We start from the raw sequence: 27,111 nt of genomic DNA, 5'->3' as shown, positions 1-27,111 counted from the left end.
GCCCGTTTTCTTGCCTTCTGCCCCATGATTGTGCTCGTTTTTCTTGCCTCTGTTCCCTGATTGTGCTCGTTTTTCTTGCCTCTGTTCCCTGGTTGTGCTAATTTTTCTCGCCTATGTTCCCTGGTTGTGCTCGCTTTTCTCGCCTCTGTTCCCTGGTTGTGCTTGTTTTTCTTGCCTTCTGCCCCCTGATTGCGATCGTTTTTCTTGCCTCTGTTCCCTGGTTGTGCTTGCTTTTCTTGCCTCTGTTCCCTGGTTGTGCTCGTTTGTCTTGCCTCTGCCCCCTGGTTGTGCTTGTTTTTCTTGCCTCTGTTCCCTGTTTGTGCTGGTTTTTCTTGCCTCTGTTCCCTGGTTGTGCTCGCTTTTCATGCCTCTGTTCCCTGGTTGTGCTCGCTTTTCTAGCCTCTGCCCCCTGGTTGTGCTAGTTTTCCTTGCCTCTGTTCCCTGGTTGTGCTTGTTTTTCTTGCCTTTGTTCCCTAGTTGTGCTAGTTTTTCTTGCCTCTGTTCTCTGATTGTGCCCGTTTTCTTGCCTTCTGCCCCATGATTGTGCTCGTTTTTCTTGCCTCTGTTCCCTGATTGTGCTCGTTTTTCTTGCCTCTGTTCCCTGGTTGTGCTCCCTTTTCTTGCCTCTGTTCCCTAGTTGTGCTTGCTTTTCTTGCCTCTGTTCCCTGATTGTGCTCGTTTTCTTGCCTCTGTTCCCTGGTTGTGCTCGCTTTTCTTGCCTTCTGCCCCCTCATTGTGATCGTTTTTCTTGCCTTCTACCCCCTGATTGTGATCGTTTTTCTTGCCTCTGTTCCCTGGTTGTGCTCGTTTTTCTTGCCTCTGTTCCCTGGTTGTGCTCGCTTTTCTTGCCTCTGTTCCCTGGTTGTGCTCGGCTTTTCTTGCCTCTGTTCCCTGGTTGTGCTTGTGTTTTCTTGCCTCTGTTCCCTGCCTCTGTTCCCTGGTTGTGCTTGGCTTTTCTTGCCTCTGTTCCCTGGTTGTGCTCGTGTTTTCTTGCCTCTGTTCCCTGTTTGTGCTTGCGTTTTCTTGCCTCTGTTCCCTGGTTGTGCTCGTGTTTTCTTGCCTCTGTTCCCTAGTTGCACTTGTTTTTCTTGCCTCTGCCCCCTGGTTGCACTCGTTTTTCTTGCCTCTGTTCCCTAGTTGTGCTTGTTTTTCTCACCTATGTTCCCTGGTTGTGCTCGCTTTTGTCGCCTTTGTTCCCTGGTTGTGCTCATTTTTCTTGTCTCTGTTCCCTGGTTGTGCTTGCTTTTCTTGCCTCTGTTCCCTGGTTGTGCTTGTTTTTCTTGCCTCTGTTCGCTGGTTGTGCTTGCTTTTCTTGCCTTCTGCTCCCTGATTGTGATCGTTTTTCTTGCCTTCTGCCCCCTGATTGTGATCGTTTCTCTTGCCTCTGTTCCCTGGTTGTGCTCGTGTTTTCTTGCCTCTGTTTCCTGGTTGTGCTCGGCTTTTCTTGCCTCTGTTCCCTGGTTGTGCTCTTGTTTTCTTGCCTCTGTTCCCTGTTTGTGCTTGCGTTTTCTTGCCTCTGTTCCCTAGTTGTGCTCGTGTTTTCTTTCCTCCATTCCCTGGTTGCGCTCATTTTTCTCGCCTCTGCCCCCTGGTTGCGCTCGTTTTTCTTGCCTCTGTTCCCTGGTTGTGCTCGTTTTTCTCGCCTATGTTCCATGGTTGTGCTCGCTTTTCTCGCCTCTGTTCCCTGGTTGTGCTCGTTTTTCTTGCCTCTGTTCCCTGGTTGTGCTTGCTTTTCTTGCCGCTGTTCCCTGGTTGTGCTCGTTTTTCTTGCCTCTGCCCCCTAATTGTGCTCATTTTTCTTGCCTCTGTTCCCTGATTGTGCTCGTTTTTCTTGCCTCTGTTCCCTGGTTGTGCTCGCTTTTCTTGCCTCTGTTCCCTGGTTGTGCTCGCTTTTCTAGCCTCTGCCCCCTGGTTGTGCTAGTTTTTCTTGCCTCTGTTCCCTGGTTGTGCTTGTTTTTCTTGCCTCTGTTCCCTGGTTGTGCTAGTTTTTCTTGCCTCTGTTCTCTGATTGTGCCCGTTTTCTTGCCTTCTGCCCCCTGATTGTGCTCGTTTTTCTTGCCTCTGTTCCCTGATTGTGCTCGTTTTTCTTGCCTCTGTTCCCTGGTTGTGCTCACTTTTCTTGCCTCTGTTCCCTGGTTGTGCTTGCTTTTATTGCCTCTGTTCCCTAATTGTGCTAGTTTTTCTTGCTTCTGTTCCCTGGTTGTGCTCGCTTTTCTTGCCTTCTGCCCCCTGATTGTGATCATTTTTCTTGCCTTCTGCCCCCTGCTTGTGATTGTTTTTCTTGCCTCTGTTCCCTGGATGTGCTCGTTTTTCTTGCCTCTGTTCCCTGGTTGTGCTCGCTTTTCTTGCCTCTGTTCCCTGGTTGTGCTCGTGTTTTCTTGCCTCTGTTCCCTGTTTGTGCTTGAGTTTTCATGCCTCTGTTCCCTGGTTGTGCTCATGTTTTCTTGCCTCTGTTCCCTAGTTGCACTCGTTTTTCGTGCCTATGCCCCCTGATTGTGCTAGTTTTTCTTGCCTCTGTTCCCCCGGTTGTGCTTTTTTTTTCTCGCCTATGTTCCCTGGTTGTGCTCGCTTTTGTCGCCTTTGTTCCCTGGTTGTGCTAATTTTTCTTGCCTCTGTTCCCTGGTTGGGCTCGCTTTTCTTGCCTCTGTTCCCTGGTTGTGCTTGTTTTTCTTGCCTCTGTTCTCTGATTGTGCCCGTTTTCTTGCCTTCTGCCCCATGATTGTGCTCGTTTTTCTTGCCTCTGTTCTCTGATTGTGCTCGTTTTTCTTGCCTCTGTTCCCTGGTTGTGCTCGCTTTTCTTGCCTCTGTTCGCTGGTTGTGCTTGCTTTTCTTGCCTCTGTTCCCTGATTGTGCTCGTTTTTCTTGCCTCTGTTCCCTGGTTGTGCTCGCTTTTCTTGCCTTCTGCCCCCTGATTGTGATCGTTTTTCTTGCCTTCTGCCCCCTGATTGTGATCGTTTTTCTTGCCTCTGTTCCCTGGTTGTGCTCGTTTTTCTTGCCTCTGTTCCCTGGTTGTGCTCGCTTTTCTTGCCTCTGTTCCCTGGTTGTGCTCGGCTTTTCTTGCCTCTGTTCCCTGGTTGTGCTTGTGTTTTCTTGCCTCTGTTCCCTGCCTCTGTTCCCTGGTTGTGCTCGGCTTTTCTTGCCTCTGTTCCCTGGTTGTGCTCGTGTTTTCTTGCCTCTGTTCCCTGTTTGTGCTTGCGTTTTCTTGCCTCTGTTCCCTGGTTGTGCTCGTGTTTTCTTGCCTCTGTTCCCTAGTTGCACTTGTTTTTCTTGCCTCTGCCCCCTGGTTGCACTCGTTTTTCTTGCCTCTGTTCCCTAGTTGTGCTTGTTTTTCTCACCTATGTTCCCTGGTTGTGCTCGCTTTTGTCGCATTTGTTCCCTGGTTGTGCTCGCTTTTCTTGCCTCTGTTCCCTGGTTGTGCTTGTTTTTCTTGTCTCTGTTCCCTGATTGTGCTTGTTTTTCTTGCCTCTGTTCGCTGGTTGTGCTTGCTTTTCTTGCCTTCTGCTCCCTGATTGTGATCGTTTTTCTTGCCTTCTGCCCCCTGATTGTGATCGTTTTTCTTGCCTCAGTTCCCTGGTTGTGCTCGTGTTTTCTTGCCTCTGTTTCCTGGTTGTGCTCGGCTTTTCTTGCCTCTGTTCCCTGGTTGTGCTCTTGTTTTCTTGCCTCTGTTCCCTGTTTGTGCTTGCGTTTTCTTGCCTCTGTTCCCTAGTTGTGCTCGTGTTTTCTTTCCTCCATTCCCTGGTTGCGCTCGTTTTTCTTGCCTCTGCCCCCTGGTTGCGCTCGTTTTTCTCGCCTCTGTTCCCTGGTTGTGCTCGTTTTTCTCGCCTATGTTCCATGGTTGTGCTCGCTTTTCTCGCCTCTGTTCCCTGGTTGTGTTTGTTTTTCTTGCCTCTGTTCCCTGGTTGTGCTTGCTTTTCTTGCCTCTGTTCCCTGGTTGTGCTCATTTTTCTTGCCTCTGCCCCCTAATTGTGCTCATTTTTCTTGCCTCTGTTCCCTGATTGTGCTCGTTTTTCTTGCCTCTGTTCCCTGGTTGTGCTCGCTTTTCTAGCCTCTGCCCCCTGGTTGTGCTAGTTTTTCTTGCCTCTGTTCCCTGGTTGTGCTTGTTTTTCTTGCCTCTGTTCCCTGGTTGTGCTAGTTTTTCTTGCCTCTGTTCTCTGATTGTGCCCGTTTTCTTGCCTTCTGCCCCCTGATTGTGCTCGTTTTTCTTGCCTCTGTTCCCTGATTGTGCTCATTTTTCTTGCCTCTGTTCCCTGGTTGTGCTCGGCTTTTCTTGCCTCTGTTCCCTGGTTGTGCTCGTGTTTTCTTGCCTCTGTTCCCTGTTTGTGCTTGCTTTTTCATGCCTCTGTTCCCTGGTTGTGCTCGTGTTTTATTGCCTCTGTTCCCTAGTTGCACTCGTTTTTCTTGCCTCTGTTCCCTGGTTGTGCTTGTTTTTCTCGCCTATGTTCCCTGGTTGTGCTCGCTTTTGTCGCCTTTGTTCCCTGGTTGTGCTCATTTGTCTTGCCTCTGTTCCCTGGTTGGGCTCGCTTTTCTTGCCTCTGTTCCCTGGTTGTGCTCGTTTTTATTGCCTCTGCCCCCTGGTTGTGCTCGTTTTCCTTGACTCTGTTTCCTGGTTGTGCTCGCTTTTCTTGCCTATGTTCCCTGGTTGTGCTCGCTTTTCTTGCTTCTGTTCCCTGGTTGTGCTTGTTTTTCTTGCCTCTGTTCCCTGATTGTGCTTGTTTTCTTGCCTCTGTACACTGGTTGTGCTCGCTTTTCTTGCCTTCTGCACCCTGATTGTGATCTTTTTTCTTGCCTTCTGCCCCCTGATTGTGATCGTTTTTCTTGCCTCTGTTCCCTGGTTGTGCTCGTGTTTTCTTGCCTCTGTTCCCTGGTTGTGCCGGCTTTTCTTGCCTCTGTTCCCTGTTTGTGCTTGCGTTTTCTTGCCTCTGTTCCCTGGTTGTGCTAATTTTTCTCGCCTATGTTCCCTGGTTGTGCTAATTTTTCTCGCCTATGTTCCCTGGTTGTGCTCGCTTTTCTCGCCTCTGTTCCCTGGTTGTGCTTGTTTTTCTTGCCTTCTGCCCCCTGATTGCGATCGTTTTTCTTGCCTCTGTTCCCTGGTTGTGCTTGCTTTTCTTGCCTCTGTTCCCTGGTTGTGCTCGTTTGTCTTGCCTCTGCCCCCTGGTTGTGCTTGTTTTTCTTGCCTCTGTTCCCTGTTTGTGCTGGTTTTTCTTGCCTCTGTTCCCTGGTTGTGCTCGCTTTTCATGCCTCTGTTCCCTGGTTGTGCTCGCTTTTCTAGCCTCTGCCCCCTGGTTGTGCTAGTTTTCCTTGCCTCTGTTCCCTAGTTGTGCTAGTTTTTCTTGCCTCTGTTCTCTGATTGTGCCCGTTTTCTTGCCTTCTGCCCCATGATTGTGCTCGTTTTTCTTGCCTCTGTTCCCTGATTGTGCTCGTTTTTCTTGCCTCTGTTCCCTTGTTGTGCTCCCTTTTCTTGCCTCTGTTCCCTGGTTGTGCTTGCTTTTCTTGCCTCTGTTCCCTGATTGTGCTTGTTTTTCTTGCCTCTGTTCCCTGGTTGTGCTCACTTTTCTTGCCTTCTGCCCCCTGATTGTGATCGTTTTTCTTGCCTTCTACCCCCTGATTGTGATCGTTTTTCTTGCCTCTGTTCCCTGGTTGTGCTCGTTTTTCTTGCCTCTGTTCCCTGGTTGTGCTCGCTTTTCTTGCCTCTGTTCCCTGGTTGTGCTCGGCTTTTCTTGCCTCTGTTCCCTGTTTGTGCTTGCGTTTTCTTGCCTCTGTTCCCTGGTTGTGCTCGTGTTTTCTTGCCTCTGTTCCCTAGTTGCACTTGTTTTTCTTGCCTCTGCCCCCTGGTTGCACTCGTTTTTCTTGCCTCTGTTCCCTAGTTGTGCTTGTTTTTCTCACCTATGTTCCCTGGTTGTGCTCGCTTTTGTCGCCTTTGTTCCCTGGTTGTGCTCGCTTTTCTTGCCTCTGTTCCCTGGTTGTGCTTGTTTTTCTTGTCTCTGTTCCCTGATTGTGCTCGTTTTTCTTGCCTCTGTTCGCTGGTTGTGCTTGCTTTTCTTGCCTTCTGCTCCCTGATTGTTATCGTTTTTCTTGCCTTCTGCCCCCTGATTGTGATCGTTTTTCTTGCCTCTGTTCCCTGGTTGTGCTCGTTTTTCTTGCCTCTGTTCCCTGGTTGTGCTCGCTTTTCTTGCCTCTGTTCCCTGGTTGTGCTCGGCTTTTCTTGCCTCTGTTCCCTGGTTGTGCTTGTGTTTTCTTGCCTCTGTTCCCTGCCTCTGTTCCCTGGTTGTGCTTGGCTTTTCTTGCCTCTGTTCCCTGGTTGTGCTCGTTTTTCTTGCCTCTGTTCCCTGGTTGTGCTCGCTTTTCTTGCCTCTGTTCCCTGGTTGTGCTCGGCTTTTCTTGCCTCTGTTCCCTGTTTGTGCTTGCGTTTTCTTGCCTCTGTTCCCTGGTTGTGCTCGTGTTTTCTTGCCTCTGTTCCCTAGTTGCACTTGTTTTTCTTGCCTCTGCCCCCTGGTTGCACTCGTTTTTCTTGCCTCTGTTCCCTAGTTGTGCTTGTTTTTCTCACCTATGTTCCCTGGTTGTGCTCGCTTTTGTCGCCTTTGTTCCCTGGTTGTGCTCATTTTTCTTGTCTCTGTTCCCTGGTTGTGCTTGCTTTTCTTGCCTCTGTTCCCTGGTTGTGCTTGTTTTTCTTGCCTCTGTTCGCTGGTTGTGCTTGCTTTTCTTGCCTTCTGCTCCCTGATTGTGATCGTTTTTCTTGCCTTCTGCCCCCTGATTGTGATCGTTTCTCTTGCCTCTGTTCCCTGGTTGTGCTCGTGTTTTCTTGCCTCTGTTTCCTGGTTGTGCTCGGCTTTTCTTGCCTCTGTTCCCTGGTTGTGCTCTTGTTTTCTTGCCTCTGTTCCCTGTTTGTGCTTGCGTTTTCTTGCCTCTGTTCCCTAGTTGTGCTCGTGTTTTCTTTCCTCCATTCCCTGGTTGCGCTCGTTTTTCTCGCCTCTGCCCCCTGGTTGCGTTCGTTTTTCTTGCCTCTGTTCCCTGGTTGTGCTCGTTTTTCTCGCCTATGTTCCATGGTTGTGCTCGCTTTTCTCGCCTCTGTTCCCTGGTTGTGCTCGTTTTTCTTGCCTCTGTTCCCTGGTTGTGCTTGCTTTTCTTGCCGCTGTTCCCTGGTTGTGCTCGTTTTTCTTGCCTCTGCCCCCTAATTGTGCTCATTTTTCTTGCCTCTGTTCCCTGATTGTGCTCGTTTTTCTTGCCTCTGTTCCCTGGTTGTGCTCGCTTTTCTTGCCTCTGTTCCCTGGTTGTGCTCGCTTTTCTAGCCTCTGCCCCCTGGTTGTGCTAGTTTTTCTTGCCTCTGTTCCCTGGTTGTGCTTGTTTTTCTTGCCTCTGTTCCCTGGTTGTGCTAGTTTTTCTTGCCTCTGTTCTCTGATTGTGCCCGTTTTCTTGCCTTCTGCCCCCTGATTGTGCTCGTTTTTCTTGCCTCTGTTCCCTGATTGTGCTCGTTTTTCTTGCCTCTGTTCCCTGGTTGTGCTCACTTTTCTTGCCTCTGTTCCCTGGTTGTGCTTGCTTTTCTTGCCTCTGTTCCCTAATTGTGCTAGTTTTTCTTGCTTCTGTTCCCTGGTTGTGCTCGCTTTTCTTGCCTTCTGCCCCCTGATTGTGATCATTTTTCTTGCCTTCTGCCCCCTGCTTGTGATTGTTTTTCTTGCCTCTGTTCCCTGGATGTGCTCGTTTTTCTTGCCTCTGTTCCCTGGTTGTGCTCGCTTTTCTTGCCTCTGTTCCCTGGTTGTGCGCGCTTTTCTTGCCTCTGTTCCCTGGTTGTGCTCGCTTTTCTAGCCTCTGCCCCCTGGTTGTGCTAGTTTTTCTTGCCTCTGTTCCCTGGTTGTGCTCGTGTTTTCTTGCCTCTGTTCCCTGTTTGTGCTTGCGTTTTCTTGCCTCTGTTCCCTGGTTGTGCTCGTGTTTTCTTGCCTCTGTTCCCTAGTTGCACTTGTTTTTCTTGCCTCTGCCCCCTGGTTGCACTCGTTTTTCTTGCCTCTGTTCCCTAGTTGTGCTTGTTTTTCTCACCTATGTTCCCTGGTTGTGCTCGCTTTTGTCGCCTTTGTTCCCTGGTTGTGCTCGTTTTTCTTGTCTCTGTTCCCTGGTTGTGCTCGCTTTTCTTGCCTCTGTTCCCTGGTTGTGCTTGTTTTTCTTGCCTCTGTTCCCTGATTGTGCTTGTTTTTCTTGCCTCTGTTCGCTGGTTGTGCTTGCTTTTCTTGCCTTCTGCTCCCTGATTGTGATCGTTTTTCTTGGCTTCTGCCCCCTGATTGTGATCGTTTTTCTTGCCTCTGTTCCCTGGTTGTGCTCGTGTTTTCTTGCCTCTGTTTCCTGGTTGTGCTCGGCTTTTCTTGCCTCTGTTCCCTGGTTGTGCTCTTGTTTTCTTTCCTCTGTTCCCTGTTTGTGCTTGCGTTTTCTTGCCTCTGTTCCCTAGTTGTGCTCGTGTTTTCTTTCCTCCATTCCCTGGTTGCGCTCGTTTTTCTTGCCTCTGCCCCCTGGTTGCGCTCGTTTTTCTTGCCTCTGTTCCCTGGTTGTGCTCGTTTTTCTCGCCTATGTTCCATGGTTGTGCTCGCTTTTCTCGCCTCTGTTCCCTGGTTGTGCTAGTTTTTCTTGCCTCTGTTCCCTGGTTGTGCTTGCTTTTCTTGCCTCTGTTCCCTGGTTGTGCTCGTTTTTCTTGCCTCTGCCCCCTAATTGTGCTCATTTTTCTTGCCTATGTTCCCTGATTGTGCTCGTTTTTCTTGCCTCTGTTCCCTGGTTGTGCTCGTTTTTCTTGCCTCTGTTCCCTGATTGTGCTCGTTTTTCTTGCCTCTGCCCCCTGGTTGCGCTCGTTTTTCTTGCCTCTGTTCCCTGGTTGTGCTCGCTTTTCTTGCCTCTGTTCCCTGGTTGTGCTCGCTTTTCTAGCCTCTGCCCCCTGGTTGTGCTAGTTTTTCTTGCCTCTGTTCCCTGGTTGTGCTTGTTTTTCTTGCCTCTGTTCCCTGGTTGTGCTAGTTTTTCTTGCCTCTATTCTCTGATTGTGCCTGTTTTCTTGCCTTCTGCCCCCTGATTGTGCTCGTTTTCTTGCCTCTGCTCCTTGATTGTGCTTGTTTTTCTTGCCTCTGTTCCCTGGTTGTGCTCGCTTTTCTTCCCTCTGTTCCCTGGTTGTGCTTGCTTTTCTTGCCTCTGTTCCCTAATTGTGCTTGTTTTTCTTGCTTCTGTTCCCTGGTTGTGCTCGCTTTTCTTGTCTTCTGCCCCCTGATTGTGATCGTTTTTCTTGCCTTCTGCCCCCTGATTGTGATCGTTTTTCTTGCCTCTGTTCCCTGGTTGTGCTCGCTTTTCTTGCCTCTGTTCCCTGGTTGTGCTTGTGTTTTCTTGCCTCTGTTCCCTGGTTGTGCTCGGCTTTTCTTGCCTCTGTTCCCTGGTTGTGCTCGTGTTTTCTTGCCTCTGTTCCCTGTTTGTGCTTGCTTTTTCATGCCTCTGTTCCCTGGTTGTGCTCGTGTTTTATTGCCTCTGTTCCCTAGTTGCACTCGTTTTTCTTGCCTCTGTTCCCTGGTTGTGCTTGTTTTTCTCGCCTATGTTCCCTGGTTGTGCTCGCTTTTGTCGCCTTTGTTCCCTGGTTGTGCTCATTTGTCTTGCCTCTGTTCCCTGGTTGGGCTCGCTTTTCTTGCCTCTGTTCCCTGGTTGTGCTCGTTTTTCTTGCCTCTGCCCCCTGGTTGTGCTCGTTTTCCTTGCCTCTGTTCCCTGGTTGTGCTCGCTTTTCTTGCCTATGTTCCCTGGTTGTGCTCGCTTTTCTTGCTTCTGTTCCCTGGTTGTGCTTGTTTTTCTTGCCTCTGTTCCCTGATTGTGCTTGTTTTCTTGCCTCTGTACACTGGTTGTGCTCGCTTTTCTTGCCTTCTGCCCCCTGATTGTGATCTTTTTTCTTGCCTTCTGCCCCCTGATTGTGATCGTTTTTCTTGCCTCTGTGCCCTGGTTGTGCTCGTGTTTTCTTGCCTCTGTTCCCTGGTTGTGCCGGCTTTTCTTGCCTCTGGGCCCTGTTTGTGCTTGCGTTTTCTTGCCTCTGTTCCCTGGTTGTGCTAATTTTTCTCGCCTATGTTCCCTGGTTGTGCTAATTTTTCTCGCCTATGTTCCCTGGTTGTGCTCGCTTTTCTCGCCTCTGTTCCCTGGTTGTGCTTGTTTTTCTTGCCTTCTGCCCCCTGATTCCGATCGTTTTTCTTGCCTCTGTTCCCTGGTTGTGCTTGCTTTTCTTGCCTCTGTTCCCTGGTTGTGCTCGTTTGTCTTGCCTCTGCCCCCTGGTTGTGCTTGTTTTTCTTGCCTCTGTTCCCTGTTTGTGCTGGTTTTTCTTGCCTCTGTTCCCTGGTTGTGCTCGCTTTTCATGCCTCTGTTCCCTGGTTGTGCTCGCTTTTCTAGCCTCTGCCCCCTGGTTGTGCTAGTTTTTCTTGCCTCTGTTCCCTGGTTGTGCTTGTTTTTCTTGCCTCTGTTCCCTACTTGTGCTAGTTTTTCTTGCCTCTGTTCTCTGATTGTGCCCGTTTTCTTGCCTTCTGCCCCATGATTGTGCTCGTTTTTCTTGCCTCTGTTCCCTGATTGTGCTCGTTTTTCTTGCCTCTGTTCCCTGGTTGTGCTAATTTTTCTCGCCTATGTTCCCTGGTTGTGCTCGCTTTTCTCGCCTCTGTTCCCTGGTTGTGCTTGTTTTTCTTGCCTTCTGCCCCCTGATTGCGATCGTTTTTCTTGCCTCTGTTCCCTGGTTGTGCTTGCTTTTCTTGCCTCTGTTCCCTGGTTGTGCTCGTTTGTCTTGCCTCTGCCCCCTGGTTGTGCTTGTTTTTCTTGCCTCTGTTCCCTGTTTGTGCTGGTTTTTCTTGCCTCTGTTCCCTGGTTGTGCTCGCTTTTCATGCCTCTGTTCCCTGGTTGTGCTCGCTTTTCTAGCCTCTGCCCCCTGGTTGTGCTAGTTTTCCTTGCCTCTGTTCCCTGGTTGTGCTTGTTTTTCTTGCCTTTGTTCCCTAGTTGTGCTAGTTTTTCTTGCCTCTGTTCTCTGATTGTGCCCGTTTTCTTGCCTTCTGCCCCATGATTGTGCTCGTTTTTCTTGCCTCTGTTCCCTGATTGTGCTCGTTTTTCTTGCCTCTGTTCCCTGGTTGTGCTCCCTTTTCTTGCCTCTGTTCCCTGGTTGTGCTTGCTTTTCTTGCCTCTGTTCCCTGATTGTGCTCGTTTTTCTTGCCTCTGTTCCCTGGTTGTGCTCGCTTTTCTTGCCTTCTGCCCCCTCATTGTGATCGTTTTTCTTGCCTTCTACCCCCTGATTGTGATCGTTTTTCTTGCCTCTGTTCCCTGGTTGTGCTCGTTTTTCTTGCCTCTGTTCCCTGGTTGTGCTCGCTTTTCTTGCCTCTGTTCCCTGGTTGTGCTCGGCTTTTCTTGCCTCTGTTCCCTGGTTGTGCTTGTGTTTTCTTGCCTCTGTTCCCTGCCTCTGTTCCCTGGTTGTGCTTGGCTTTTCTTGCCTCTGTTCCCTGGTTGTGCTCGTGTTTTCTTGCCTCTGTTCCCTGTTTGTGCTTGCGTTTTCTTGCCTCTGTTCCCTGGTTGTGCTCGTGTTTTCTTGCCTCTGTTCCCTAGTTGCACTTGTTTTTCTTGCCTCTGCCCCCTTGTTGCACTCGTTTTTCTTGCCTCTGTTCCCTAGTTGTGCTTGTTTTTCTCACCTATGTTCCCTGGTTGTGCTCGCTTTTGTCGCCTTTGTTCCCTGGTTGTGCTCATTTTTCTTGTCTCTGTTCCCTGGTTGTGCTTGCTTTTCTTGCCTCTGTTCCCTGGTTGTGCTTGTTTTTCTTGCCTCTGTTCGCTGGTTGTGCTTGCTTTTCTTGCCTTCTGCTCCCTGATTGTGATCGTTTTTCTTGCCTTCTGCCCCCTGATTGTGATCGTTTCTCTTGCCTCTGTTCCCTGGTTGTGCTCGTGTTTTCTTGCCTCTGTTTCCTGGTTGTGCTCGGCTTTTCTTGCCTCTGTTCCCTGGTTGTGCTCTTGTTTTGTTGCCTCTGTTCCCTGTTTGTGCTTGCGTTTTCTTGCCTCTGTTCCCTAGTTGTGCTCGTGTTTTCTTTCCTCCATTCCCTGGTTGCGCTCGTTTTTCTCGCCTCTGCCCCCTGGTTGCGCTCGTTTTTCTTGCCTCTGTTCCCTGGTTGTGCTCGTTTTTCTCGCCTATGTTCCATGGTTGTGCTCGCTTTTCTCGCCTCTGTTCCCTGGTTGTGCTCGTTTTTCTTGCCTCTGTTCCCTGGTTGTGCTTGCTTTTCTTGCTGCTGTTCCCTGGTTGTGCTCGTTTTTCTTGCCTCTGTTCCCTGGTTGTGCTCGCTTTTCTTGCCTCTGTTCCCTGGTTGTGCTCGCTTTTCTAGCCTCTGCCCCCTGGTTGTGCTAGTTTTTCTTGCCTCTGTTCCCTGGTTGTGCTTGTTTTTCTTGCCTCTGTTCCCTGGTTGTGCTAGTTTTTCTTGCCTCTGTTCTCTGATTGTGCCCGTTTTCTTGCCTTCTGCCCCCTGATTGTGCTCGTTTTTCTTGCCTCTGTTCCCTGATTGTGCTCGTTTTTCTTGCCTCTGTTCCCTGGTTGTGCTCACTTTTCTTGCCTCTGTTCCCTGGTTGTGCTTGCTTTTCTTGCCTCTGTTCCCTAATTGTGCTAGTTTTTCTTGCTTCTGTTCCCTGGTTGTGCTCGCTTTTCTTGCCTTCTGCCCCCTGATTGTGATCATTTTTCTTGCCTTCTGCCCCCTGCTTGTGATTGTTTTTCTTGCCTCTGTTCCCTGGATGTGCTCGTTTTTCTTGCCTCTGTTCCCTGGTTGTGCTCGCTTTTCTTGCCTCTGTTCCCTGGTTGTGCTCGTGTTTTCTTGCCTCTGTTCCCTGTTTGTGCTTGAGTTTTCATGCCTCTGTTCCCTGGTTGTGCTCATGTTTTCTTGCCTCTGTTCCCTAGTTGCACTCGTTTTTCGTGCCTATGCCCCCTGATTGTGCTAGTTTTTCTTGCCTCTGTTCCCCCGGTTGTGCTTTTTTTTTCTCGCCTATGTTCCCTGGTTGTGCTCGCTTTTGTCGCCTTTGTTCCCTGGTTGTGCTAATTTTTCTTGCCTCTGTTCCCTGGTTGGGCTCGCTTTTCTTGCCTCTGTTCCCTGGTTGTGCTTGTTTTTCTTGCCTCTGTTCTCTGATTGTGCCCGTTTTCTTGCCTTCTGCCCCATGATTGTGCTCGTTTTTCTTGCCTCTGTTCTCTGATTGTGCTCGTTTTTCTTGCCTCTGTTCCCTGGTTGTGCTCGCTTTTCTTGCCTCTGTTCGCTGGTTGTGCTTGCTTTTCTTGCCTCTGTTCCCTGATTGTGCTCGTTTTTCTTGCCTCTGTTCCCTGGTTGTGCTCGCTTTTCTTGCCTTCTGCCCCCTGATTGTGATCGTTTTTCTTGCCTTCTGCCCCCTGATTGTGATCGTTTTTCTTGCCTCTGTTCCCTGGTTGTGCTCGTTTTTCTTGCCTCTGTTCCCTGGTTGTGCTCGCTTTTCTTGCCTCTGTTCCCTGGTTGTGCTCGGCTTTTCTTGCCTCTGTTCCCTGGTTGTGCTTGTGTTTTCTTGCCTCTGTTCCCTGCCTCTGTTCCCTGGTTGTGCTCGGCTTTTCTTGCCTCTGTTCCCTGGTTGTGCTCGTGTTTTCTTGCCTCTGTTCCCTGTTTGTGCTTGCGTTTTCTTGCCTCTGTTCCCTGGTTGTGCTCGTGTTTTCTTGCCTCTGTTCCCTAGTTGCACTTGTTTTTCTTGCCTCTGCCCCCTGGTTGCACTCGTTTTTCTTGCCTCTGTTCCCTAGTTGTGCTTGTTTTTCTCACCTATGTTCCCTGGTTGTGCTCGCTTTTGTCGCATTTGTTCCCTGGTTGTGCTCGCTTTTCTTGCCTCTGTTCCCTGGTTGTGCTTGTTTTTCTTGTCTCTGTTCCCTGATTGTGCTTGTTTTTCTTGCCTCTGTTCGCTGGTTGTGCTTGCTTTTCTTGCCTTCTGCTCCCTGATTGTGATCGTTTTTCTTGCCTTCTGCCCCCTGATTGTGATCGTTTTTCTTGCCTCAGTTCCCTGGTTGTGCTCGTGTTTTCTTGCCTCTGTTTCCTGGTTGTGCTCGGCTTTTCTTGCCTCTGTTCCCTGGTTGTGCTCTTGTTTTCTTGCCTCTGTTCCCTGTTTGTGCTTGCGTTTTCTTGCCTCTGTTCCCTAGTTGTGCTCGTGTTTTCTTTCCTCCATTCCCTGGTTGCGCTCGTTTTTCTTGCCTCTGCCCCCTGGTTGCGCTCGTTTTTCTCGCCTCTGTTCCCTGGTTGTGCTCGTTTTTCTCGCCTATGTTCCATGGTTGTGCTCGCTTTTCTCGCCTCTGTTCCCTGGTTGTGTTTGTTTTTCTTGCCTCTGTTCCCTGGTTGTGCTTGCTTTTCTTGCCTCTGTTCCCTGGTTGTGCTCATTTTTCTTGCCTCTGCCCCCTAATTGTGCTCATTTTTCTTGCCTCTGTTCCCTGATTGTGCTCGTTTTTCTTGCCTCTGTTCCCTGGTTGTGCTCGCTTTTCTTGCCTCTGTTCCCTGGTTGTGCTCGCTTTTCTAGCCTCTGCCCCCTGGTTGTGCTAGTTTTTCTTGCCTCTGTTCCCTGGTTGTGCTTGTTTTTCTTGCCTCTGTTCCCTGGTTGTGCTAGTTTTTCTTGCCTCTGTTCTCTGATTGTGCCCGTTTTCTTGCCTTCTGCCCCATGATTGTGCTCGTTTTTCTTGCCTCTGTTCCCTGATTGTGCTCGTTTTTCTTGCCTCTGTTCCCTGGTTGTGCTCCCTTTTCTTGCCTCTGTTCCCTGGTTGTGCTTGCTTTTCTTGCCTCTGTTCCCTGATTGTGCTCGTTTTTCTTGCCTCTGTTCCCTGGTTGTGCTCGCTTTTCTTGCCTTCTGCCCCCTCATTGTGATCGTTTTTCTTGCCTTCTACCCCCTGATTGTGATCGTTTTTCTTGCCTCTGTTCCCTGGTTGTGCTCGTTTTTCTTGCCTCTGTTCCCTGGTTGTGCTCGCTTTTCTTGCCTCTGTTCCCTGGTTGTGCTCGGCTTTTCTTGCCTCTGTTCCCTGGTTGTGCTTGTGTTTTCTTGCCTCTGTTCCCTGCCTCTGTTCCCTGGTTGTGCTTGGCTTTTCTTGCCTCTGTTCCCTGGTTGTGCTCGTGTTTTCTTGCCTCTGTTCCCTGTTTGTGCTTGCGTTTTCTTGCCTCTGTTCCCTGGTTGTGCTCGTGTTTTCTTGCCTCTGTTCCCTAGTTGCACTTGTTTTTCTTGCCTCTGCCCCCTGGTTGCACTCGTTTTTCTTGCCTCTGTTCCCTAGTTGTGCTTGTTTTTCTCACCTATGTTCCCTGGTTGTGCTCGCTTTTGTCGCCTTTGTTCCCTGGTTGTGCTCATTTTTCTTGTCTCTGTTCCCTGGTTGTGCTTGCTTTTCTTGCCTCTGTTCCCTGGTTGTGCTTGTTTTTCTTGCCTCTGTTCGCTGGTTGTGCTTGCTTTTCTTGCCTTCTGCTCCCTGATTGTGATCGTTTTTCTTGCCTTCTGCCCCCTGATTGTGATCGTTTCTCTTGCCTCTGTTCCCTGGTTGTGCTCGTGTTTTCTTGCCTCTGTTTCCTGGTTGTGCTCGGCTTTTCTTGCCTCTGTTCCCTGGTTGTGCTCTTGTTTTCTTGCCTCTGTTCCCTGTTTGTGCTTGCGTTTTCTTGCCTCTGTTCCCTAGTTGTGCTCGTGTTTTCTTTCCTCCATTCCCTGGTTGCGCTCGTTTTTCTCGCCTCTGCCCCCTGGTTGCGCTCGTTTTTCTTGCCTCTGTTCCCTGGTTGTGCTCGTTTTTCTCGCCTATGTTCCATGGTTGTGCTCGCTTTTCTCGCCTCTGTTCCCTGGTTGTGCTCGTTTTTCTTGCCTCTGTTCCCTGGTTGTGCTTGCTTTTCTTGCCGCTGTTCCCTGGTTGTGCTCGTTTTTCTTGCCTCTGCCCCCTAATTGTGCTCATTTTTCTTGCCTCTGTTCCCTGATTGTGCTCGTTTTTCTTGCCTCTGTTCCCTGGTTGTGCTCGCTTTTCTTGCCTCTGTTCCCTGGTTGTGCTCGCTTTTCTAGCCTCTGCCCCCTGGTTGTGCTAGTTTTTCTTGCCTCTGTTCCCTGGTTGTGCTTGTTTTTCTTGCCTCTGTTCCCTGGTTGTGCTAGTTTTTCTTGCCTCTGTTCTCTGATTGTGCCCGTTTTCTTGCCTTCTGCCCCCTGATTGTGCTCGTTTTTCTTGCCTCTGTTCCCTGATTGTGCTCGTTTTTCTTGCCTCTGTTCCCTGGTTGTGCTCACTTTTCTTGCCTCTGTTCCCTGGTTGTGCTTGCTTTTCTTGCCTCTGTTCCCTAATTGTGCTAGTTTTTCTTGCTTCTGTTCCCTGGTTGTGCTCGCTTTTCTTGCCTTCTGCCCCCTGATTGTGATCATTTTTCTTGCCTTCTGCCCCCTGCTTGTGATTGTTTTTCTTGCCTCTGTTCCCTGGATGTGCTCGTTTTTCTTGCCTCTGTTCCCTGGTTGTGCTCGCTTTTCTTGCCTCTGTTCCCTGGTTGTGCTCGTGTTTTCTTGCCTCTGTTCCCTGTTTGTGCTTGAGTTTTCATGCCTCTGTTCCCTGGTTGTGCTCATGTTTTCTTGCCTCTGTTCCCTAGTTGCACTCGTTTTTCGTGCCTATGCCCCCTGATTGTGCTAGTTTTTCTTGCCTCTGTTCCCCCGGTTGTGCTTTTTTTTTCTCGCCTATGTTCCCTGGTTGTGCTCGCTTTTGTCGCCTTTGTTCCCTGGTTGTGCTAATTTTTCTTTCCTCTGTTCCCTGGTTGGGCTCGCTTTTCTTGCCTCTGTTCCCTGGTTGTGCTTGTTTTTCTTGCCTCTGTTCTCTGATTGTGCCCGTTTTCTTGCCTTCTGCCCCATGATTGTGCTCGTTTTTCTTGCCTCTGTTCTCTGATTGTGCTCGTTTTTCTTGCCTCTGTTCCCTGGTTGTGCTCGCTTTTCTTGCCTCTGTTCGCTGGTTGTGCTTGCTTTTCTTGCCTCTGTTCCCTGATTGTGCTCGTTTTTCTTGCCTCTGTTCCCTGGTTGTGCTCGCTTTTCTTGCCTTCTGCCCCCTGATTGTGATCGTTTTTCTTGCCTCTGTTCCCTGGTTGTGCTCGTTTTTCTTGCCTCTGTTCCCTGGTTGTGCTCGCTTTTCTTGCCTCTGTTCCCTGGTTGTGCTCGGCTTTTCTTGCCTCTGTTCCCTGGTTGTGCTTGTGTTTTCTTGCCTCTGTTCCCTGCCTCTGTTCCCTGGTTGTGCTCGGCTTTTCTTGCCTCTGTTCCCTGGTTGTGCTCGTGTTTTCTTGCCTCTGTTCCCTGTTTGTGCTTGCGTTTTCTTGCCTCTGTTCCCTGGTTGTGCTCGTGTTTTCTTGCCTCTGTTCCCTAGTTGCACTTGTTTTTCTTGCCTCTGCCCCCTGGTTGCACTCGTTTTTCTTGCCTCTGTTCCCTAGTTGTGCTTGTTTTTCTCACCTATGTTCCCTGGTTGTGCTCGCTTTTGTCGCATTTGTTCCCTGGTTGTGCTCGCTTTTCTTGCCTCTGTTCCCTGGTTGTGCTTGTTTTTCTTGTCTCTGTTCCCTGATTGTGCTTGTTTTTCTTGCCTCTGTTCGCTGGTTGTGCTTGCTTTTCTTGCCTTCTGCTCCCTGATTGTGATCGTTTTTCTTGCCTTCTGCCCCCTGATTGTGATCGTTTTTCTTGCCTCAGTTCCCTGGTTGTGCTCGTGTTTTCTTGCCTCTGTTTCCTGGTTGTGCTCGGCTTTTCTTGCCTCTGTTCCCTGGTTGTGCTCTTGTTTTCTTGCCTCTGTTCCCTGTTTGTGCTTGCGTTTTCTTGCCTCTGTTCCCTAGTTGTGCTCGTGTTTTCTTTCCTCCATTCCCTGGTTGCGCTCGTTTTTCTTGCCTCTGCCCCCTGGTTGCGCTCGTTTTTCTCGCCTCTGTTCCCTGGTTGTGCTCGTTTTTCTCGCCTATGTTCCATGGTTGTGCTCGCTTTTCTCGCCTCTGTTCCCTGGTTGTGTTTGTTTTTCTTGCCTCTGTTCCCTGGTTGTGCTTGCTTTTCTTGCCTCTGTTCCCTGGTTGTGCTCATTTTTCTTGCCTCTGCCCCCTAATTGTGCTCATTTTTCTTGCCTCTGTTCCCTGATTGTGCTCGTTTTTCTTGCCTCTGTTCCCTGGTTGTGCTCGCTTTTCTAGCCTCTGCCCCCTGGTTGTGCTAGTTTTTCTTGCCTCTGTTCCCTGGTTGTGCTTGTTTTTCTTGCCTCTGTTCCCTGGTTGTGCTAGTTTTTCTTGCCTCTGTTCTCTGATTGTGCCCGTTTTCTTGCCTTCTGCCCCCTGATTGTGCTCGTTTTTCTTGCCTCTGTTCCCTGATTGTGCTCATTTTTCTTGCCTCTGTTCCCTGGTTGTGCTCGGCTTTTCTTGCCTCTGTTCCCTGGTTGTGCTCGTGTTTTCTTGCCTCTGTTCCCTGTTTGTGCTTGCTTTTTCATGCCTCTGTTCCCTGGTTGTGCTCGTGTTTTATTGCCTCTGTTCCCTAGTTGCACTCGTTTTTCTTGCCTCTGTTCCCTGGTTGTGCTTGTTTTTCTCGCCTATGTTCCCTGGTTGTGCTCGCTTTTGTCGCCTTTGTTCCCTGGTTGTGCTCATTTGTCTTGCCTCTGTTCCCTGGTTGGGCTCGCTTTTCTTGCCTCTGTTCCCTGGTTGTGCTCGTTTTTATTGCCTCTGCCCCCTGGTTGTGCTCGTTTTCCTTGACTCTGTTTCCTGGTTGTGCTCGCTTTTCTTGCCTATGTTCCCTGGTTGTGCTCGCTTTTCTTGCTTCTGTTCCCTGGTTGTGCTTGTTTTTCTTGCCTCTGTTCCCTGATTGTGCTTGTTTTCTTGCCTCTGTACACTGGTTGTGCTCGCTTTTCTTGCCTTCTGCACCCTGATTGTGATCTTTTTTCTTGCCTTCTGCCCCCTGATTGTGATCGTTTTTCTTGCCTCTGTTCCCTGGTTGTGCTCGTGTTTTCTTGCCTCTGTTCCCTGGTTGTGCCGGCTTTTCTTGCCTCTGTTCCCTGTTTGTGCTTGCGTTTTCTTGCCTCTGTTCCCTGGTTGTGCTAATTTTTCTCGCCTATGTTCCCTGGTTGTGCTAATTTTTCTCGCCTATGTTCCCTGGTTGTGCTCGCTTTTCTCGCCTCTGTTCCCTGGTTGTGCTTGTTTTTCTTGCCTTCTGCCCCCTGATTGCGATCGTTTTTCTTGCCTCTGTTCCCTGGTTGTGCTTGCTTTTCTTGCCTCTGTTCCCTGGTTGTGCTCGTTTGTCTTGCCTCTGCCCCCTGGTTGTGCTTGTTTTTCTTGCCTCTGTTCCCTGTTTGTGCTGGTTTTTCTTGCCTCTGTTCCCTGGTTGTGCTCGCTTTTCATGCCTCTGTTCCCTGGTTGTGCTCGCTTTTCTAGCCTCTGCCCCCTGGTTGTGCTAGTTTTCCTTGCCTCTGTTCCCTAGTTGTGCTAGTTTTTCTTGCCTCTGTTCTCTGATTGTGCCCGTTTTCTTGCCTTCTGCCCCATGATTGTGCTCGTTTTTCTTGCCTCTGTTCCCTGATTGTGCTCGTTTTTCTTGCCTCTGTTCCCTTGTTGTGCTCCCTTTTCTTGCCTCTGTTCCCTGGTTGTGCTTGCTTTTCTTGCCTCTGTTCCCTGATTGTGCTTGTTTTTCTTGCCTCTGTTCCCTGGTTGTGCTCGCTTTTCTTGCCTTCTGCCCCCTGATTGTGATCGTTTTTCTTGCCTTCTACCCCCTGATTGTGATCGTTTTTCTTGCCTCTGTTCCCTGGTTGTGCTCGTTTTTCTTGCCTCTGTTCCCTGGTTGTGCTCGCTTTTCTTGCCTCTGTTCCCTGGTTGTGCTCGGCTTTTCTTGCCTCTGTTCCCTGTTTGTGCTTGCGTTTTCTTGCCTCTGTTCCCTGGTTGTGCTCGTGTTTTCTTGCCTCTGTTCCCTAGTTGCACTTGTTTTTCTTGCCTCTGCCCCCTGGTTGCACTCGTTTTTCTTGCCTCTGTTCCCTAGTTGTGCTTGTTTTTCTCACCTATGTTCCCTGGTTGTGCTCGCTTTTGTCGCCTTTGTTCCCTGGTTGTGCTCGCTTTTCTTGCCTCTGTTCCCTGGTTGTGCTTGTTTTTCTTGTCTCTGTTCCCTGATTGTGCTTGTTTTTCTTGCCTCTGTTCGCTGGTTGTGCTTGCTTTTCTTGCCTTCTGCTCCCTGATTGTTATCGTTTTTCTTGCCTTCTGCCCCCTGATTGTGATCGTTTTTCTTGCCTCTGTTCCCTGGTTGTGCTCGTTTTTCTTGCCTCTGTTCCCTGGTTGTGCTCGCTTTTCTTGCCTCTGTTCCCTGGTTGTGCTCGGCTTTTCTTGCCTCTGTTCCCTGGTTGTGCTTGTGTTTTCTTGCCTCTGTTCCCTGCCTCTGTTCCCTGGTTGTGCTTGGCTTTTCTTGCCTCTGTTCCCTGGTTGTGCTCGTTTTTCTTGCCTCTGTTCCCTGGTTGTGCTCGCTTTTCTTGCCTCTGTTCCCTGGTTGTGCTCGGCTTTTCTTGCCTCTGTTCCCTGTTTGTGCTTGCGTTTTCTTGCCTCTGTTCCCTGGTTGTGCTCGTGTTTTCTTGCCTCTGTTCCCTAGTTGCACTTGTTTTTCTTGCCTCTGCCCCCTGGTTGCACTCGTTTTTCTTGCCTCTGTTCCCTAGTTGTGCTTGTTTTTCTCACCTATGTTCCCTGGTTGTGCTCGCTTTTGTCGCCTTTGTTCCCTGGTTGTGCTCATTTTTCTTGTCTCTGTTCCCTGGTTGTGCTTGCTTTTCTTGCCTCTGTTCCCTGGTTGTGCTTGTTTTTCTTGCCTCTGTTCGCTGGTTGTGCTTGCTTTTCTTGCCTTCTGCTCCCTGATTGTGATCGTTTTTCTTGCCTTCTGCCCCCTGATTGTGATCGTTTCTCTTGCCTCTGTTCCCTGGTTGTGCTCGTGTTTTCTTGCCTCTCTTTTCCTGGTTGTGCTCGGCTTTTCTTGCCTCTGTTCCCTGGTTGTGCTCTTGTTTTCTTGCCTCTGTTCCCTGTTTGTGCTTGCGTTTTCTTGCCTCTGTTCCCTAGTTGTGCTCGTGTTTTCTTTCCTCCATTCCCTGGTTGCGCTCGTTTTTCTCGCCTCTGCCCCCTGGTTGCGCTCGTTTTTCTTGCCTCTGTTCCCTGGTTGTGCTCGTTTTTCTCGCCTATGTTCCATGGTTGTGCTCGCTTTTCTCGCCTCTGTTCCCTGGTTGTGCTCGTTTTTCTTGCCTCTGTTCCCTGGTTGTGCTTGCTTTTCTTGCCGCTGTTCCCTGGTTGTGCTCGTTTTTCTTGCCTCTGCCCCCTAATTGTGCTCATTTTTCTTGCCTCTGTTCCCTGATTGTGCTCGTTTTTCTTGCCTCTGTTCCCTGGTTGTGCTCGCTTTTCTTGCCTCTGTTCCCTGGTTGTGCTCGCTTTTCTAGCCTCTGCCCCCTGGTTGTGCTAGTTTTTCTTGCCTCTGTTCCCTGGTTGTGCTTGTTTTTCTTGCCTCTGTTCCCTGGTTGTGCTAGTTTTTCTTGCCTCTGTTCTCTGATTGTGCCCGTTTTCTTGCCTTCTGCCCCCTGATTGTGCTCGTTTTTCTTGCCTCTGTTCCCTGATTGTGCTCGTTTTTCTTGCCTCTGTTCCCTGGTTGTGCTCACTTTTCTTGCCTCTGTTCCCTGGTTGTGCTTGCTTTTCTTGCCTCTGTTCCCTAATTGTGCTAGTTTTTCTTGCTTCTGTTCCCTGGTTGTGCTCGCTTTTCTTGCCTTCTGCCCCCTGATTGTGATCATTTTTCTTGCCTTCTGCCCCCTGCTTGTGATTGTTTTTCTTGCCTCTGTTCCCTGGATGTGCTCGTTTTTCTTGCCTCTGTTCCCTGGTTGTGCTCGCTTTTCTTGCCTCTGTTCCCTGGTTGTGCGCGCTTTTCTTGCCTCTGTTCCCTGGTTGTGCTCGCTTTTCTAGCCTCTGCCCCCTGGTTGTGCTAGTTTTTCTTGCCTCTGTTCCCTGGTTGTGCTCGTGTTTTCTTGCCTCTGTTCCCTGTTTGTGCTTGCGTTTTCTTGCCTCTGTTCCCTGGTTGTGCTCGTGTTTTCTTGCCTCTGTTCCCTAGTTGCACTTGTTTTTCTTGCCTCTGCCCCCTGGTTGCACTCGTTTTTCTTGCCTCTGTTCCCTAGTTGTGCTTGTTTTTCTCACCTATGTTCCCTGGTTGTGCTCGCTTTTGTCGCCTTTGTTCCCTGGTTGTGCTCGTTTTTCTTGTCTCTGTTCCCTGGTTGTGCTCGCTTTTCTTGCCTCTGTTCCCTGGTTGTGCTTGTTTTTCTTGCCTCTGTTCCCTGATTGTGCTTGTTTTTCTTGCCTCTGTTCGCTGGTTGTGCTTGCTTTTCTTGCCTTCTGCTCCCTGATTGTGATCGTTTTTCTTGGCTTCTGCCCCCTGATTGTGATCGTTTTTCTTGCCTCTGTTCCCTGGTTGTGCTCGTGTTTTCTTGCCTCTGTTTCCTGGTTGTGCTCGGCTTTTCTTGCCTCTGTTCCCTGGTTGTGCTCTTGTTTTCTTTCCTCTGTTCCCTGTTTGTGCTTGCGTTTTCTTGCCTCTGTTCCCTAGTTGTGCTCGTGTTTTCTTTCCTCCATTCCCTGGTTGCGCTCGTTTTTCTTGCCTCTGCCCCCTGGTTGCGCTCGTTTTTCTTGCCTCTGTTCCCTGGTTGTGCTCGTTTTTCTCGCCTATGTTCCATGGTTGTGCTCGCTTTTCTCGCCTCTGTTCCCTGGTTGTGCTAGTTTTTCTTGCCTCTGTTCCCTGGTTGTGCTTGCTTTTCTTGCCTCTGCCCCCTGGTTGCGCTCGTTTTTCTTGCCTCTGTTCCCTGGTTGTGCTCGCTTTTCTTGCCTCTGTTCCCTGGTTGTGCTCGCTTTTCTAGCCTCTGCCCCCTGGTTGTGCTAGTTTTTCTTGCCTCTGTTCCCTGGTTGTGCTTGTTTTTCTTGCCTCTGTTCCCTGGTTGTGCTAGTTTTTCTTGCCTCTATTCTCTGATTGTGCCTGTTTTCTTGCCTTCTGCCCCCTGATTGTGCTCGTTTTCTTGCCTCTGCTCCTTGATTGTGCTTGTTTTTCTTGCCTCTGTTCCCTGGTTGTGCTCGCTTTTCTTCCCTCTGTTCCCTGGTTGTGCTTGCTTTTCTTGCCTCTGTTCCCTAATTGTGCTTGTTTTTCTTGCTTCTGTTCCCTGGTTGTGCTCGCTTTTCTTGTCTTCTGCCCCCTGATTGTGATCGTTTTTCTTGCCTTCTGCCCCCTGATTGTGATCGTTTTTCTTGCCTCTGTTCCCTGGTTGTGCTCGCTTTTCTTGCCTCTGTTCCCTGGTTGTGCTTGTGTTTTCTTGCCTCTGTTCCCTGGTTGTGCTCGGCTTTTCTTGCCTCTGTTCCCTGGTTGTGCTCGTGTTTTCTTGCCTCTGTTCCCTGTTTGTGCTTGCTTTTTCATGCCTCTGTTCCCTGGTTGTGCTCGTGTTTTATTGCCTCTGTTCCCTAGTTGCACTCGTTTTTCTTGCCTCTGTTCCCTGGTTGTGCTTGTTTTTCTCGCCTATGTTCCCTGGTTGTGCTCGCTTTTGTCGCCTTTGTTCCCTGGTTGTGCTCATTTGTCTTGCCTCTGTTCCCTGGTTGGGCTCGCTTTTCTTGCCTCTGTTCCCTGGTTGTGCTCGTTTTTCTTGCCTCTGCACCCTGGTTGTGCTCGTTTTCCTTGCCTCTGTTCCCTGGTTGTGCTCGCTTTTCTTGCCTATGTTCCCTGGTTGTGCTCGCTTTTCTTGCTTCTGTTCCCTGGTTGTGCTTGTTTTTCTTGCCTCTGTTCCCTGATTGTGCTTGTTTTCTTGCCTCTGTACACTGGTTGTGCTCGCTTTTCTTGCCTTCTGCCCCCTGATTGTGATCTTTTTTCTTGCCTTCAGCCCCCTGATTGTGATCGTTTTTCTTGCCTCTGTTCCCTGGTTGTGCTCGTGTTTTCTTGCCTCTGTTCCCTGGTTGTGCCGGCTTTTCTTGCCTCTGGGCCCTGTTTGTGCTTGCGTTTTCTTGCCTCTGTTCCCTGGTTGTGCTAATTTTTCTCGCCTATGTTCCCTGGTTGTGCTAATTTTTCTCGCCTATGTTCCCTGGTTGTGCTCGCTTTTCTCGCCTCTGTTCCCTGGTTGTGCTTGTTTTTCTTGCCTTCTGCCCCCTGATTCCGATCGTTTTTCTTGCCTCTGTTCCCTGGTTGTGCTTGCTTTTCTTGCCTCTGTTCCCTGGTTGTGCTCGTTTGTCTTGCCTCTGCCCCCTGGTTGTGCTTGTTTTTCTTGCCTCTGTTCCCTGTTTGTGCTGGTTTTTCTTGCCTCTGTTCCCTGGTTGTGCTCGCTTTTCATGCCTCTGTTCCCTGGTTGTGCTCGCTTTTCTAGCCTCTGCCCCCTGGTTGTGCTAGTTTTTCTTGCCTCTGTTCCCTGGTTGTGCTTGTTTTTCTTGCCTCTGTTCCCTACTTGTGCTAGTTTTTCTTGCCTCTGTTCTCTGATTGTGCCCGTTTTCTTGCCTTCTGCCCCATGATTGTGCTCGTTTTTCTTGCCTCTGTTCCCTGATTGTGCTCGTTTTTCTTGCCTCTGTTCCCTGGTTGTGCTAATTTTTCTCGCCTATGTTCCCTGGTTGTGCTCGCTTTTCTCGCCTCTGTTCCCTGGTTGTGCTTGTTTTTCTTGCCTTCTGCCCCCTGATTGCGATCGTTTTTCTTGCCTCTGTTCCCTGGTTGTGCTTGCTTTTCTTGCCTCTGTTCCCTGGTTGTGCTCGTTTGTCTTGCCTCTGCCCCCTGGTTGTGCTTGTTTTTCTTGCCTCTGTTCCCTGTTTGTGCTGGTTTTTCTTGCCTCTGTTCCCTGGTTGTGCTCGCTTTTCATGCCTCTGTTCCCTGGTTGTGCTCGCTTTTCTAGCCTCTGCCCCCTGGTTGTGCTAGTTTTCCTTGCCTCTGTTCCCTGGTTGTGCTTGTTTTTCTTGCCTTTGTTCCCTAGTTGTGCTAGTTTTTCTTGCCTCTGTTCTCTGATTGTGCCCGTTTTCTTGCCTTCTGCCCCATGATTGTGCTCGTTTTTCTTGCCTCTGTTCCCTGATTGTGCTCGTTTTTCTTGCCTCTGTTCCCTGGTTGTGCTCCCTTTTCTTGCCTCTGTTCCCTGGTTGTGCTTGCTTTTCTTGCCTCTGTTCCCTGATTGTGCTCGTTTTTCTTGCCTCTGTTCCCTGGTTGTGCTCGCTTTTCTTGCCTTCTGCCCCCTCATTGTGATCGTTTTTCTTGCCTTCTACCCCCTGATTGTGATCGTTTTTCTTGCCTCTGTTCCCTGGTTGTGCTCGTTTTTCTTGCCTCTGTTCCCTGGTTGTGCTCGCTTTTCTTGCCTCTGTTCCCTGGTTGTGCTCGGCTTTTCTTGCCTCTGTTCCCTGGTTGTGCTTGTGTTTTCTTGCCTCTGTTCCCTGCCTCTGTTCCCTGGTTGTGCTTGGCTTTTCTTGCCTCTGTTCCCTGGTTGTGCTCGTGTTTTCTTGCCTCTGTTCCCTGTTTGTGCTTGCGTTTTCTTGCCTCTGTTCCCTGGTTGTGCTCGTGTTTTCTTGCCTCTGTTCCCTAGTTGCACTTGTTTTTCTTGCCTCTGCCCCCTGGTTGCACTCGTTTTTCTTGCCTCTGTTCCCTAGTTGTGCTTGTTTTTCTCACCTATGTTCCCTGGTTGTGCTCGCTTTTGTCGCCTTTGTTCCCTGGTTGTGCTCATTTTTCTTGTCTCTGTTCCCTGGTTGTGCTTGCTTTTCTTGCCTCTGTTCCCTGGTTGTGCTTGTTTTTCTTGCCTCTGTTCGCTGGTTGTGCTTGCTTTTCTTGCCTTCTGCTCCCTGATTGTGATCGTTTTTCTTGCCTTCTGCCCCCTGATTGTGATCGTTTCTCTTGCCTCTGTTCCCTGGTTGTGCTCGTGTTTTCTTGCCTCTGTTTCCTGGTTGTGCTCGGCTTTTCTTGCCTCTGTTCCCTGGTTGTGCTCTTGTTTTCTTGCCTCTGTTCCCTGTTTGTGCTTGCGTTTTCTTGCCTCTGTTCCCTAGTTGTGCTCGTGTTTTCTTTCCTCCATTCCCTGGTTGCGCTCGTTTTTCTCGCCTCTGCCCCCTGGTTGCGCTCGTTTTTCTTGCCTCTGTTCCCTGGTTGTGCTCGTTTTTCTCGCCTATGTTCCATGGTTGTGCTCGCTTTTCTCGCCTCTGTTCCCTGGTTGTGCTCGTTTTTCTTGCCTCTGTTCCCTGGTTGTGCTTGCTTTTCTTGCCGCTGTTCCCTGGTTGTGCTCGTTTTTCTTGCCTCTGCCCCCTAATTGTGCTCATTTTTCTTGCCTCTGTTCCCTGATTGTGCTCGTTTTCCTTGCCTCTGTTCCCTGGTTGTGCTCGCTTTTCTTGCCTCTGTTCCCTGGTTGTGCTCGCTTTTCTAGCCTCTGCCCCCTGGTTGTGCTAGTTTTTCTTGCCTCTGTTCCCTGGTTGTGCTTGTTTTTCTTGCCTCTGTTCCCTGGTTGTGCTAGTTTTTCTTGCCTCTGTTCTCTGATTGTGCCCGTTTTCTTGCCTTCTGCCCCCTGATTGTGCTCGTTTTTCTTGCCTCTGTTCCCTGATTGTGCTCGTTTTTCTTGCCTCTGTTCCCTGGTTGTGCTCACTTTTCTTGCCTCTGTTCCCTGGTTGTGCTTGCTTTTCTTGCCTCTGTTCCCTAATTGTGCTAGTTTTTCTTGCTTCTGTTCCCTGGTTGTGCTCGCTTTTCTTGCCTTCTGCCCCCTGATTGTGATCATTTTTCTTGCCTTCTGCCCCCTGCTTGTGATTGTTTTTCTTGCCTCTGTTCCCTGGATGTGCTCGTTTTTCTTGCCTCTGTTCCCTGGTTGTGCTCGCTTTTCTTGCCTCTGTTCCCTGGTTGTGCTCGTGTTTTCTTGCCTCTGTTCCCTGTTTGTGCTTGAGTTTTCATGCCTCTGTTCCCTGGTTGTGCTCATGTTTTCTTGCCTCTGTTCCCTAGTTGCACTCGTTTTTCGTGCCTATGCCCCCTGATTGTGCTAGTTTTTCTTGCCTCTGTTCCCCCGGTTGTGCTTTTTTTTTCTCGCCTATGTTCCCTGGTTGTGCTCGCTTTTGTCGCCTTTGTTCCCTGGTTGTGCTAATTTTTCTTGCCTCTGTTCCCTGGTTGGGCTCGCTTTTCTTGCCTCTGTTCCCTGGTTGTGCTTGTTTTTCTTGCCTCTGTTCTCTGATTGTGCCCGTT

The sequence above is a fragment of the Lissotriton helveticus genome, chromosome 5_1 (assembly GCF_964261635.1).
Source record: "Lissotriton helveticus chromosome 5_1, aLisHel1.1, whole genome shotgun sequence".
Taxonomy (NCBI): Eukaryota; Metazoa; Chordata; class Amphibia; order Caudata; family Salamandridae; genus Lissotriton; species Lissotriton helveticus.
This window is presented reverse-complemented; position numbering follows the sequence as displayed.